At 42.3% G+C, this 13,993-nt stretch overlaps 1 long non-coding RNA gene across 1 annotated transcript; it reads left to right on the top strand.

The window, feature by feature from the left end:
• The first annotated feature begins 12,858 nt into the window (after window positions 1-12,858).
• On the top strand, window positions 12,859-13,774 carry LOC146960416 (uncharacterized). The gene is made up of 3 exons (XR_015035454.1): window positions 12,859-13,095; window positions 13,217-13,341; window positions 13,725-13,774. It is a non-coding gene; the product is annotated as an uncharacterized LOC146960416 (long non-coding RNA).
• The last annotated feature ends 219 nt before the right edge of the window (window positions 13,775-13,993 follow it).

Here is a 13,993-nt window from a genome sequence, read left to right as displayed (position 1 = left end):
CGGACTGGACTCGGTGCTGCCAGACCCATCAGCCACATACCCATGTACACATAAAAACACGATAGAAAGCACACAATAAGAATGACAAAAAACACAATAAGATCATAAAAGTTGTAGTGATATTTTAAACTCCAATGCAGAACACCAACTGACAGAGGCATGAAGGAGTTCTTTGTATGTAAGATAGTGTAAGATGTAAGATACGATACGATAAATACGATACGATAAACTTTATTGTCCCGTTCAGGGAAATTTGTCTTGGACACTGTAGCTGCGCCATAAATGCCTTAACGGCCACAATGACAAAAACAAACAACAAAAGAACAATACACCTCAGCCATATTAATCCAACAGCATTGCACATATCCCATAACATAGCATATATTCCATAACATAACACATATTGCACACATCCCATAACATAGCACATATTGCACACATCCCATAACATAACACATATTGCACTCATCCCACAACATAGCACATACATACACCTCATAAATTCACCATGGTAAGAGCACTATAAGAGTTATTGCACAAACTCGTTAAGAGATTTGATAGAAGTTGGGATAAAAGAATTCTTAAAACGGTTGAGTTTACAGCGAGGGACTCTGTATCGTCTACCTGAGGGTAGGAGGTCAAACTCTGAGTGAAGGATGTGGGAGGGGTCATTCACTATCCTCAGGGCTTGTCTAAAAACCGTTTGCTCATACATGGACTGCAGAGTCTGATTGTCGCTTTTCCCGATGACCTTCATGGCCGTGTTTACTAGGCGAGCAAGCTTAGTCTTTAGTTTTGTGGAGAGGTTGCCATACCATGATGACATCCCATATCTGATTAAGCTCTCAAGCACTGCCTGGTAGAATAAAAACATGATATTTTTGTCTACCCCATATACTCTTAGTCTGCGTAGAAAGTACAATCTCTGCTGTAGACGAGAACACAAGTTATCCACATGCACATACCAACTAAAGGTGTCATCTAAATGAACTCCAAGGTATTTGTAAGAGCTGACCTGCTCAATGGGGGAGTCATGTATGACAACAGGACTATGGTCCCCTACTGATCTAGGGTCCAGGACCAACTCTTTAGTTTTTTTAACATTCAGAGAGAGGTAGTGAGCATCACACCATTGCACGAAGTTTTCTATTTCAGAGAAATAGGCTAAAGTGTTGGAATCTTTGTGCAGTAGACCAAGGATGGCAGTATCGTCAGAAAACTTAAAAACAAGGTTCCCTGTGTGGCTGTTTGTACAGTCATTAGTGTACAATGTAAAAAGGACTGGGGAGCTCACACAACCCTGTGGGGCACCTGTGCTGATAGATTTGCAATCTGAGAGCGTGTTATTGACTCTCACCTGCTGACTTCGATTGGTTAAAAAGGAAAAATACCACTTGATTAAAAAAAAGGATTAACACTCATCTGCTTCAGTTTAGAAATAAGCAGATGGGGTTGAAGTGTATTAAAAGCCGAGCTAAAATCAATAAATAAGATCCGTGCATATGCTTTTGGGCATTCCAAGTGCTTGACAGTGAAGTGAGTGATGCTATTGATGGCATCATCAGTGCCCCTCCCCTGCCTATAGGCAAACTGGTATGGGTCAAGTGCCAAGTTGACCTCCGCTTTAAGCACAGATAGCATGTATTTCTCAAAGCTTTTCATTACAATTGAAGTCAAGGCCACAGGTCTGAAATCATTATTATCAACTGGGCACGGTTTCTTAGCTACAGGAACTATGGTGGATTTTTTCCACAAAGCAGGGACAGTGTGCGAGTCCACAGACCGCTGAAAGATGGGGCACCAAGCTGGAGTAAGCTCTTCTGCACATGCCTTTAAGAGCAGTGCAGAAATGCCGTCCGGGCCAGTTGATTTTTTAGTGCACACATGTTTAAATATAGACTGAATCCTGAGTGGATCAATTATAATCCTACAGTTTACATCAGTTAAGATAGTTCCCATGACATTATTAGATTCCACAGAGAAGTCGTGGTTTTCAAATCTGAGAAAGAAGTCATTTAGTTCATTTGCCTTCCCGAGATCATCATCCGTAGTGAGGCGTTTCTTGGTGGTGTTCATATTTGTTATTGCTTTCATAGAGTCCCACAGCTTTTTTGAATCCATTGACATAAAAGTCTGCTCTATGATATCCTTATGATGCTTCCTGGCTTCCCTCAGCCTCTGGTTGAGTTCTCTTTGCACCATTTTCAATCCTGCTCTGTCATTATTTTTAAAAGCTAGCTTTTTCCTATTAATACAATCCTTCACACTCTTGGTGATGTAAGGCTTGTTGTTGGGATACACAACAATATCCTTTTTAGTAACCACATTATCTGCACAGAAATGAATGTAGTCTGTAATTGCTTCTGTAGCCTCATCAATCTCCAAATCAGAGAATATGTCCCAGTCTGTGCAGAGAAAGGACCCTTTAAGTGTTTCTATGCTGTCCTTGTCCCACACTGTCACTGTCTTAGTTTGTGGTTTACTCCTTTTAAAGACAGTCTTATAGATTGGAATTAGCTGGACAGTGTTATGGTCAGAGTTAGACAATGGGGGCAGTGGTTTTGCAGTATATGCATTTTTTATATTTCCGTAACATTTATCTAAGACTCTGTTCTGTCGTGTGTCGCATGTCACATATTGTTCAAATCCAGGGAGAGATAGTTCCAATTTGCAGTGATTGAAGTCCCCGAGAACCACAATTGGGGCTCCCGGTGTACGTTGCAGTTGTTGGTGAACGCAGTCTGCTATTCTAGTAGCAGCTCTTGCTGCGTTCCCACTGGGGGGGACATACACCGCACATATTAAAACATTTCCGAACTCCCTCGGCAAGTAATGGGGTCTTAGAGACAGGCACAGCATCTCTACGTCAGCTGTGCATACAGTCTCTCTCACAGTGTAATTCTTACACCAGCTGTCATTCACAAACAGACAGACCCCGCCCCCTCGGCTCTTCCCTGACAGCTCTGTTCTGTCCGCTCGGATGAGCGAGAACCCGTCCAGCCGAATGAGGGAGTCTGGAATATCTTGATGGAGCCACGTTTCTGTGAAGACCATCACGCTCGATTCCCTGTACTCGAAGCAGATTTTGCTGTTCACACGGAGCTCCTCCATTTTGCTCCTCAGCGATCTGACGTTGCTGAGTAGCAGGCTGGGCAGCGGGGGTCTATTTCCTCTTCTCCGAAGACGCTGCCGTATTCCGCCTCGTCTGCCTCTCCGCCGTTGTCTGCCCCTGGCCGGTTGTATTTTCAGATCATCAGGCAGATCAGCCGGTGGGATCGATCCCATGGGACGGAGGGACATCAGTGCATGTTTGGAGTAGCACAGTGACGGTGCCGGCTTTGTCTCCTCGCGTGTCTGAGCCGCTGTTTGATAAGTCGTCAGCAGTTCCCAAACAATCAGTGCCAAGAGTACTCCTTGTGCAAAATTCGCCATGGTGATCAGTCCAACATACACTTGTTGCAGTCACACGACACAGACCAGTAAAAGTAAGACGATCAAACAGTTAAAACATTTTAAAAAAAGGCATAAAAACGGCAGCAGCACGCGTCCGGGTCGCCAGCAGAGCAGCGCCACCGAGCATAATGATAACAGCATATCTGCTTAGTGTATGAAGCTGTTATACATTATGCTTATATTTCCAGACAGCAGGGGGTGTTCGGTGTCTGTGAGCAGTTTACTGTAACCACAGAGGTCAGACATGTTGGTTATTGTTCCCTGTCTGTATGTCATCAAGACCAGTCTGATATAAAGTACCTGCTCTTTCAAGAAACCAGCGGTGTCGTCATTGAGCCCACACAACAAAAACAATACAACAGGGAAAGCCATTGTTGTGTCAGAGGTTTATGATACCAATAGATCGGACAATTTAGAACTGGTTCTCAACTGGAAACAATTCTTGATTCCCATCCCTCGTGATAGCAATGATGATAAAATTCATGAGGAAGATCAGGACGGTGTGAGAGAGGAGAACATTGGTGATTTTACCTTTGAACCTAACCTCAAAAAGTTGTTTGACCTGTGTTGTAATGACACTGTCCACTAATGATACCTTACAGTGGCAGAAGCTGGGATGATACATGGGAGCCGGCCAGTGGATTCCAGCACTACATGGTGGAGACATCACCTTCCTCTGGTTCAGCTGCTCAGCAAAATGCAATATAAAATAAAATAAAAGCATTGTTATTGTGTATATGTTGAGTTGAGTTGACTTCATTTATCCCACAGGGTAATTCTGTTTCTACAGTTGCCTATCACCCACATAACAATCATTTACGCAAACATACATACAAGTACAAGACAGTGCAAAGATAAGATGTAAGATAGAAAGTACAAGTAGAACAAATAAATACATTTGTTCTACTTGTAAATAAATAGGTAAATAGGGCAATATACATATAAAACATATTGTCTGGTCTACATCAGTAATAACTACAGCTTCAGGCCAGCTCTGCATTTAACAGCTTGATGACAGAAAGAACAAAAGACCTGGGAGGCTATAATGTCGACCTGAGAGAGTCCTCCCCTCCCCACCGCTACCCCTCCACCACCGTATGCGATTCAACAACATTTTTATGCTTTGTTGAAGAACAGTCGATGCAAAAAATGAAAAATGGACCCTTCAGAAGAGGTAATTATTGTATTTTTTTTGTGCCTCAGAAACAGAATAGTATGTTTAGTTATTTGTTGCTGACATGTTAGTGGTAGTCATAATTTACTTTTTGTCTGTCGGTCTCCTGTAGCTGGTCATTGATGAAAAACAAAATGTTAGACAATCCATTATTATTATTATTAGACACTAAGAATGTAAGATAGTCCCTCACAGTGACAAAATGAGTGCTGTGTTGCACCAATTACTGTACCATGATATGATTAGTCATTTATCGTCACCAGCAGGACTGTAAACATGCACACATGCTGTCTAAGGAATCACCAAGGCATACACAAACCTTTTTTTCTTGGAATGCAAAAACATAGGCCTACAACTCTTTGCTTTGGATACAGTTAGGTGAGCATTTGCTGAGTGAAAATATGACTGAAAGTAACTTCAAACTTTATTTGCATAAAAATAAGCTAGCATTGTTAGGGCCACGGGCAATCGCACCGGGCACTACTGTTATTGTGTGGATTTTTTCCTACTTTTTATTATTAGGGCCGCGGGCAATCGCACCGGGCACTGGTCCCAACAGCTATGAAATAGCTGCAGGGACCAGTGCCCGGGCACTACTGTTATTGTGTGGATTTTTTCTTATTATTATTTTTCCACTTCCGGCCAACTTTCGATTCGTTAAATTATATATCAAAACGTGCGGCTTGATTGGGATTGGTGTGCTATTACTTTTCTCAACAGTGTACGAATTTTTCGCGACGTAAATTGCGAAAAACTGCGCAAAATTTTTGCATGTAAGTCAATGGGACGGGCGGAAAAAAAAGAGCGAAAAAGACCAATCATTGGAGTTTAACAAACGTCTACTGCTCAGGCATACTTTCACCTAGAGACTCCATTTAAACTTTAAACAGTAGACACAAGTCTTGTGTATTGGCGTATTACTCCACGTTTTGATAGGTCATATAGTTTTTGATCAATCCATGATCAATGACCATGATCATTTTTGGAGAAATTATGAGATTATAATGGGTGTGTATTGCACGGAATGTTCGTGTCAGAGTGGGTGACATCAACGGCCACAATTTACACTCTAGACACATAATTTCGGCCACGGTTGTAGACGAGCTCATCCTTGATCTCTTAATCTGCTCAAAATATCAGAGAGACTTACAGAATTTAAACTCTGAGCTTCTAAGTGCGGCCACGTCTGTCTCTGCTCCTCATTGAGTCCAATACAAATATTTTCTGAGAGAAGCAGAACGGCCAGGGGCCTCATTTATCAAAGAGCGTGTAAAAGTCCTCTTAAATTTTCAGTACGACGGAAAGGCAAAATGTGCGTACGACCAAAAAATATACACTCTTTTCAGATCTATCAAACTCTGCGTACACACGGCTGCACGGTATTTCCCTTGATAGATCACACCGGACCTGAGAAAAGCGTGGATGAGAACACGCCTCATACCCAGCCCCCTAAACTGCCCCACGCAACCATATGTGGTCAATGCAAATCAGTTACGTGCATATTAAGTAGCCATGTGCACTCTGGAAACGTGTGGAATGACGTCAGTGGAAGACGGTGAAGACAATAGACGGACAGAGAGCGGAGGAAGAAGCGGAATTTCTCTGAAAGCGAGATACACGGTAACACGGCAATATCAGTCAGAAACATCATCTTGCATTGAAAGGCTTCAATAAATACAAAAAAACTCCCAAATCTAAATGAAACAGAACAGAAAGAAGAAGAATCATATTTATTCTGCCCCTTATTTTAGATTATGTCATAATAATTTAAAGCAGGGTTTCCACTGCCAGTCAGTAGCTACTACTTTGCACCCCTTTCCACTAACCCCCAACTTCCGTTCACTGGAAGACTTTGATTTTCATTTGTGCATAGCTATATATTAAAAAAAAACAAAAAAACATTGAAGTCCACCAGTCTGTGACTTTTCCTAAAATGATGTTGGGCAGCACCCATTTTTGTTAAATACAATAAATATTATTCACATGTCATCATCACCACCACTTGCTACTTCAAACAGTGTCCGCGCTCCTCTCTCCCTCGCATACTGCAGTTCTCTGACTCTGCAGCGGCGTCGCCAATTCCTCTTGTTCTTCAAAAAGCGTGTAAATGCCGGTACGCCATGGTTGGACTGGTCGTAAATTTCGGCACTTTCTCCCGACAGGTTTTGGTTTGATAGATCCCAAATTAGGCGGAGAAAAGTGCGTACGCACAAAACGGGGGAAAGAGCGTGTAAAAGAGCGTGTATCCACAATGATAAATGAGGCCCCTGATGTTTTAAAACTGCCAGCGTCGCCAAAATATTTACTGTAGAAGCACCAAATCGTACCGAAATTTTCATTAAGTCCTTAGAGCAACGTTGATCTGTGTTTTGTTCTGATAGGAGTTACCGTTTTGTCATGCTAAGCCTAAATGTGAGACCGGTGCAGAGGCAGAAAATGGCTCTTTTTCTCCACGTTTCTGTCTGTCTCAGCCTGCGGGGGCCCCTATCGCCGTGGTAACCTCTTTGATCCTCAGGCCAGAGCTCGTTAACTTCATAAACAATCCACCTGGCGCTCGTTTAAATGTTTATAAACACAGACACAGCTAAATCAGACTGACACAGGATGCAGCTACTAACTAACTATGTGTCAAGTCAGTCACACACACACACACACACACAGACTCTAGAGCCAGCTTCATGTGATTACAGTCACACACACACACACACACACACACACACACACACACACACACACCTTCATGTGATTAAAACACAGTTAACGTGCAACAGAATTTAAACTTAAACCATGATTTAATCTGGTTTTAAAGTTAAACCTTGTTGGTGTCAAATGCGTCAAATGCCTCTCGTGGGAGCAGCTGATAGAGTCCCCCCCAGCTGAAAGCAGCCCACCCCACCAGCCAGAGGGTCCAGGACCATAGGGACTGCAGTGGAGGAAGGCTGCCTTAACACCCTGCACAATGGCACCCAGTACACAGAAGTCAGACAGGACCAGTCAGCCCATCACCTGGTCCGTTCAACAAATCAGTTTATGCTACTGTGATTTATGTAGCCTAGTTAAATACTACAGTAATCATCATAGTGTATTGGCAGGAAAGACCATTTAAATCTGTATCAAATATCGATTAATGAATTAATCGATAATTTGCATGTTGGTCTTGGTTAAAGCAGAAGTAAGTGGTCCGGTCGTTTTCGCTAATGCTGCGTTCCAGGCAGGCTTTTGAAATCGTAAATTACAGCTTCAAGTCACAACTTACGACTTTGTAGCGTTTCAGGCAACCCACTCGTGTTTTTCCGACCTGTTTTACCGGTGAAAGTCACTACAACGGCCACTCGTAACTTCCGACCGGTGAACTCGTACCAGATCGAACTGGTACCACTTCACGGTCGGAAAAATACGAGTTTCATTGAACGCACCATAACAGTCCTCGTCGCTACGTCACCACATTCACGGCGTTCCTTGGCTGCACACACAGCCCTTCATGCCGTTCTCTCTCCTCATTGGATAAAAACTGTAGGATACGATAAATGTTTTCTCTTCGGCTCAGAGCAGAGCAGAGTGACTGACAGACCCGTGTTTCAGACCAAACACTCTATGTAAGTGATTGCTGTCGGAAGATATAACTATTTAAGACTTATATTAACACAAATATATCACTTACTTCTGCTTTAAGTACCACCTTGAAAAAAAAACAATGTTTTGTTGCATAAGCTATTCAGTCATTCAATGGTATACTAAAATCCATGTGAAAAAAATGCTTCTCACTGTTCTCAGGTCAAATATTTATATGCGATTAAAATGCAATTAATTGCGATTAATTAATTACAAAGTCTCTAATTAATTAGATTAATTGTTTTAATTGAGTCCTGGCCCTATTACACAAGATAAACACACACACAGTTAACCTAATGTGGTTACAGCTCCTCCATATCAGTGCTTATAGAAAGATGATCATGTGTCTGTCTGATCAGCTCTGTCTTGACCTTAAGATCGTGGGTTTGATTCCCATGTTGACAGAGATTGCAAAATCGGCAGTAGCCGTGGCCCATTCAAAATTTCCCGAGAGGAAATTTTCTAGTTGATTTCATTGTTACTGTTGCATTGATACCGTATCCATAGTTTGTGTTATATAGGCATTGTATACTATATGAAATATAAAATTGTACAACTGCAAATGCCCAGTTAGGGACATGGGAATGAAACATAAAGTGATCCACTGATGATAGTACTTTTACATGGAGTGTAAGAACAAATAGCCTTTCAACAGGTTTGAATTCACATCAGAAATGTTTGTAGTGATATTTTTGTACTTTTTTCAGATATATTATTTACATGATTATGACAAGCAGACATGTTCTGACACATATTTTATTACATTAGGAGTTTTCCTGTTTGGATGTCCCCTCCAGTCCAGCCAGCCCTGAGTATCAGCCACGCAGTAGAGGCCGAGGAAGAGGAAGAGGAAGAGGCAGAGGTGCAGACCAGCTGCAACAGGAAGACAGGGGCAGAGTTGACCAGCTCCATCAATGCAACTGGGACGAAATGAGGGTTTGTTGCTTTTTGTTCAACACATTAATTACTTTATATAAAATCTTATACTGTGTAATCTTTATTTCCTATTTTACATTTACAAATTGTGAGCCAACCCTATTGTATTTTATCCTCTACAGGCTGCATTAGCTGACATGTCCAATGAGGTCAGAGATGACCTCATTGAGAGGCTGGCCACGTGCTTCCCAGCGGTCCTGTTTGATGTCCTCACTTCCGGAAATCCACCTGAGCCTTCTGCTGCACGAACAAGTGCACAGCCATGGTGGTGCACGTGCCAAAAATGCCGGGAAATGCCAACTGAAGTGGAGAAAAGGTGTTGCCAGCAAGTTTTATAGTTTGTGCAATATCTGAAAAAATAATAAATGTCAACATTCATTTCAGTACAATATGTCATCTTTTTTATTACAATCCCTCTAATATTTACTTGTTATTTACAGAATGTACAGTCAAGTAGTGATCTGCAGAAACCAATCTTGGTCATCCTTTCTTCAGAGAAGCTAGAAAAGACATGGCAACAATTAGCATCAGCTATGGACATAATTCACACATTCCGAAACCCAGTACAGTAATGCTGATGTTTTTTGTTATGTACCTCTCTTCTGGAGCAACTCCTCGGTTGTTGGTGGCTCCACAGGTGGGAGGAGGCCAAGTCTTCGAGGATCTTCCTCCTTGCTGGTCCTCCTCCGGGGCACTCCCTTCCCTGACATCACACGTCTGCAGGTCACTGATGTAGCTGTATGGTTTTTTTTTGGCTTTTGACAGTGTAAAGGCTGTATCTCCGTGATTTTTTGTTGTAAATTTTCAAGGGCAAAACAAACATGAAAAAAAAGAAAGAAAAAACATCACATACAATCAGCAAGTTGGGTAAAGCTACATTGTAAACCTGAAATACTGACAGTTTACTATATTACAATACAATCTAAATAGTAGAATAATGTAGTATGACATACACTCTGTTGCCTTCTTTGGTCAACATTGGTGTCCTGGTGTTGTGGTGATTGTAGTCCAAAGCTGCAAGCAAGGTTCTGGCTTCGTACACGGGTGGAGAAAAGGCGAAGCATTTGCCTGCATACATTAGCAAATGATTGTTGAATGTCTCAAGGTCAGATGTCGTCCTATGAAAAACAGACAAAAAAAAAGGTATTGTGTTATAACAGGTTGCAGCCTTATATTTCTGAAATTCACCTGTTCCCAAGTGTCCACATAGGGCAAGACAATTTTATTTGTATAGCCCATTTTTACAAACAGTTTGTGTCAAAGGGCTTTACATAGTAACATACAGTGGGTACTAGTTTCATTTGGTCCTTTCACTCACGGAAAGCGTGATTCCCGCGTTGCGTGAAATTGTAGGTCACACTGTAGCCACTAGGTGGAAGCATCGTACTGAGATGCAGCTCAAAGCAGCCCTGTAGCCTGGCCGGGTCTGGTTCCAAGTTTGAGCAAATTGTCTCATACAGTGGGTACTAGTTTCATTTGGACGGTTTCACACGAGATTCTCACGTGAGTCACGGGAGAGTCAGGCGGATTTTTAGTGGAGGAGTAGGCTAATTGTGTTTTCACCAGAAGCCGCAGTGTGCCCAAACAACCGCCAGGTGGCATCTGTGAGCAGGAGGACGCCTCCATAAGACAGCAGCACGGAGCAGTGAACACGAATGGGAAATGCAATATAATAATAATAATACAGTATAGTTTTTCAATGAGAAAATGTAACGATCCTCTCGTCAGCTCCAAACACACCAGTCTGCACCGCGATTACAGACCACAGCGAGGGGCGACCGCCAGTCCGACATCCCACCAGTCCGACATAGGGCTCTAATTGTCTAAATGGCAACACTTAATTTTGACCCGTCATTCCGACATTTTTTTCCTCCTATGGTCGGAATGACGGTATTTTTTTCTTTTTTTAAACATCCTGCCTTTCCAACAAATAGCGTATTTGTTTCCCCAAAAGATTTTGCACTGGTTGGGCTTAGACAATGAAGAAAGGAGTTGGTTAAGTTCAGTAAAAAGAGCAGGTAGAGGCTTGACAGGCAGACTAGTCTGTCTGCGCTCTGCTGCGTAATTACGCACAACCATGTGTGTATTCCTCTATCAGCATGCCGCAGACGAATGTCGAAGGGAGTCACCTGTTGAGTAACACACATTTCCTTACAGAAAGCCTTGTCGGAATGGTGGGACGTTCGCATGTCGAAATAGTGGTATGTCGGAAAGATGGTATGTCTAAATGGTGGGATATCCTGAAATAACTTTACCTCGATAGAAATAGGCTTTAAGACGTGTGGATATAGGTTTTATTCATCCATGTTTTGACAGACAACACAAGCAACCAGTGACAGGGACGGACTGGCCATAGGGCAATGTGGGCAAATGCCACAACAGCTGCGACCGAGGCAGCCGCGTGAAGATGCAGCCGTGCTGATGTGACCGCAAAAAAACAAAAGTCAGTCGGGGTCAGCTGGTTTACAGCCGGCCGACTCTGAAACACTCCAGACACAATAACAGTAGTAATGCAAGAAAGGTATAGCTCACTTAGAGCAGCTCTCACTGTAAGCAAAGATTTTATTTCAGTCTGGGATCGAATCCCAATGTGCAGTTTTAGTGAACAGTGCATTTTCTCTTATCATTATTATGGTCACTGATATAGCTTGAATGTGGGTATATAAATGTGTGTGTGTTAATGTAATGTGTGGCCTCTGTCAAAAATGCCAGGGCCTCTTGGTGCCAGTGATAATGAGCCAAGTGACACCGCCAGCCAGCCAGCCGGCCTGTACGGTGAAGGAGGCTCAACATGGCCGGGCTTTGTGTTCATGTTCCAGCTCAACTAAACCTCAAGCCCTGGTCAGAGGTAACACGGTACTACGAAGCTGCTTATCAACTTGGTTTGTTAAGTCCGGCTCTCAGCTTCATGCGTTGTGCACGTTCACATCGTTTGGCGTCATATTATTCTACTTCCTCACAAAATGGAGCAACAATGGGCTGATTCCCCCTTTTCCATGCATGGTTGAAGGAGGTTCATTCGCAAAACACCTTTCAATGGAAACACCCGCAAATAGCAATTGTACTTTTTTGAAGTTTCAGAAATATCACTTTTATTCTGCGAAAATCTGTAATGGAAACACAGCTAGTGTCTCACAGTGCATTTCACCCAAGCCTAATTGATGATATCTCTGACTCTGGAATGAGGCCTATTTCTTTGTTGTTCTAAATTAAAATTTTTGATATCTTGACAACAAATTCAAGTCTTACTGTGCGTTCACACCAAAAGCTTCCAAAGCGTCAAAAACGCCGGAAGTCAATTCATTTTCAGTGAGAGCCCGGCGACACTGAGCGTCCAAAGCGTCAACAGGCGTCGCCGCACTTCCGAAGCGTCCAAAGCTTCCAAAGCATCACCAGATGAGAAGTTGAGCCAGGTTTAACTTTAGGGTAATTAGCTATGACGCGGTTCGGCGGCAACCGGCGGCAGCCTGTCAGAATAGAGATGTCCGTTGGCTGCCTTTTTTTTTTTTTTTTTTTGTATTTCGGCTCCCCAATGTCCAGCGCGATCGAACTTTGACGTCAGTCACGTGACAAGCGGCCAAAGCAGCTGAAAATATTTGCCGTTTTGGGAGCCATTTTGTCTGACGCCCACCCTCGAGCGTTTTTGACGCTTTGGAAGCTTTTGGTGTGAACGCACAGTTACTGGGCTTTTTGAAGGAGAGCCGGGCCATTTAGTTCCCTCAGCCTCTCACTTTCTTGTGGAAAGTGACATGTTCATGGTGGCGGGTGGAATGATAGACCACTCCTTTCTTCATGGAGGACCATGCCTACATGGACTCAGCCCTGCTGTTATTCATGTCTTGGTTGGTGGAAGTCCTGACACTGCAACAGTGACACTGGAGGACTGTCCAGATCTGGACATTAGAGAAACCATCAGGCTTGTATGTTTGATTAAAAAAAAGTTTTTTCTTTTCAGTAATATGTTATGTACAATGGGCCGCCCTTTTGTTGTGTATCCATTGTCCTTTATGAATGACATTTCTATGACTTATTGTCTTGAAGCTTGAAGGGGGATCCATACTGTCCGATAAGGATACAGTGTCCAGGACTTGGCCTATGCATGGGACTTCCCTTCCCTAACTGACAACAACAGGAGGTGGCTGTTTGAAAAGCTGTTGATGCGTGCAGTGAGTAAAAGTTGGAGAAATGTCTGCCTATAAACACAAGTCACAATTAATGTATTTTGATTTTTTATCCTGTGGATGATGTTTTGATTATAAATGCATATTGCTACGGTTCTATAAAAAGAAAAAAAAAAGAGTTGTCTGTTGAAATTAAAATGCGGCACTTTTTCCTGATTAATTTGATTCTCAGGTTTATTGGGTGGTCTATAATACTGCAAGTGTGTAGGACAATAGTATGATTATTTCCTCATTCACCAGTGAAATGCAGCATAATAAGTGTATTGAAATGAAATGAAATTATTCTTTTCACATTTTACTCTTCAAGCCTACTTTTACATAAAGGAATTTTATGGGTTATATTCTCTCTCTCTTATTACTATTAACAGGTAATAGGACGTATTATGAGGCAAATTAAGCAGCTGAGGAGAGGCATTAAGAATTGTAACCATCGTGATTTCCTATTGGGTCAGAAAAAACCCCTGGTGTGCACAGAAATTTTTAATCATTGGGGACAGTGTGACCCCTGAGACATGGGATGTAGGTTTAATGTGAGGACAACAGGAGGGTTAAATGTAAATAAATGTAGATAGTGATTTATACTGATTTTCATTTTCAAAGATATGGCCTTGTAATTTTCAGAGGGATCGATGGATTC

This window comes from Trachurus japonicus, unplaced genomic scaffold, assembly GCF_045865225.1.
Source record: "Trachurus japonicus isolate A0001 unplaced genomic scaffold, Traja_1.0 AP030398.1".
Classification (NCBI taxonomy): domain Eukaryota; kingdom Metazoa; phylum Chordata; class Actinopteri; order Carangiformes; family Carangidae; genus Trachurus; species Trachurus japonicus.
Note: the sequence above shows the minus strand (reverse complement) of the source record. Positions and strands in the feature narration are given on the sequence as shown.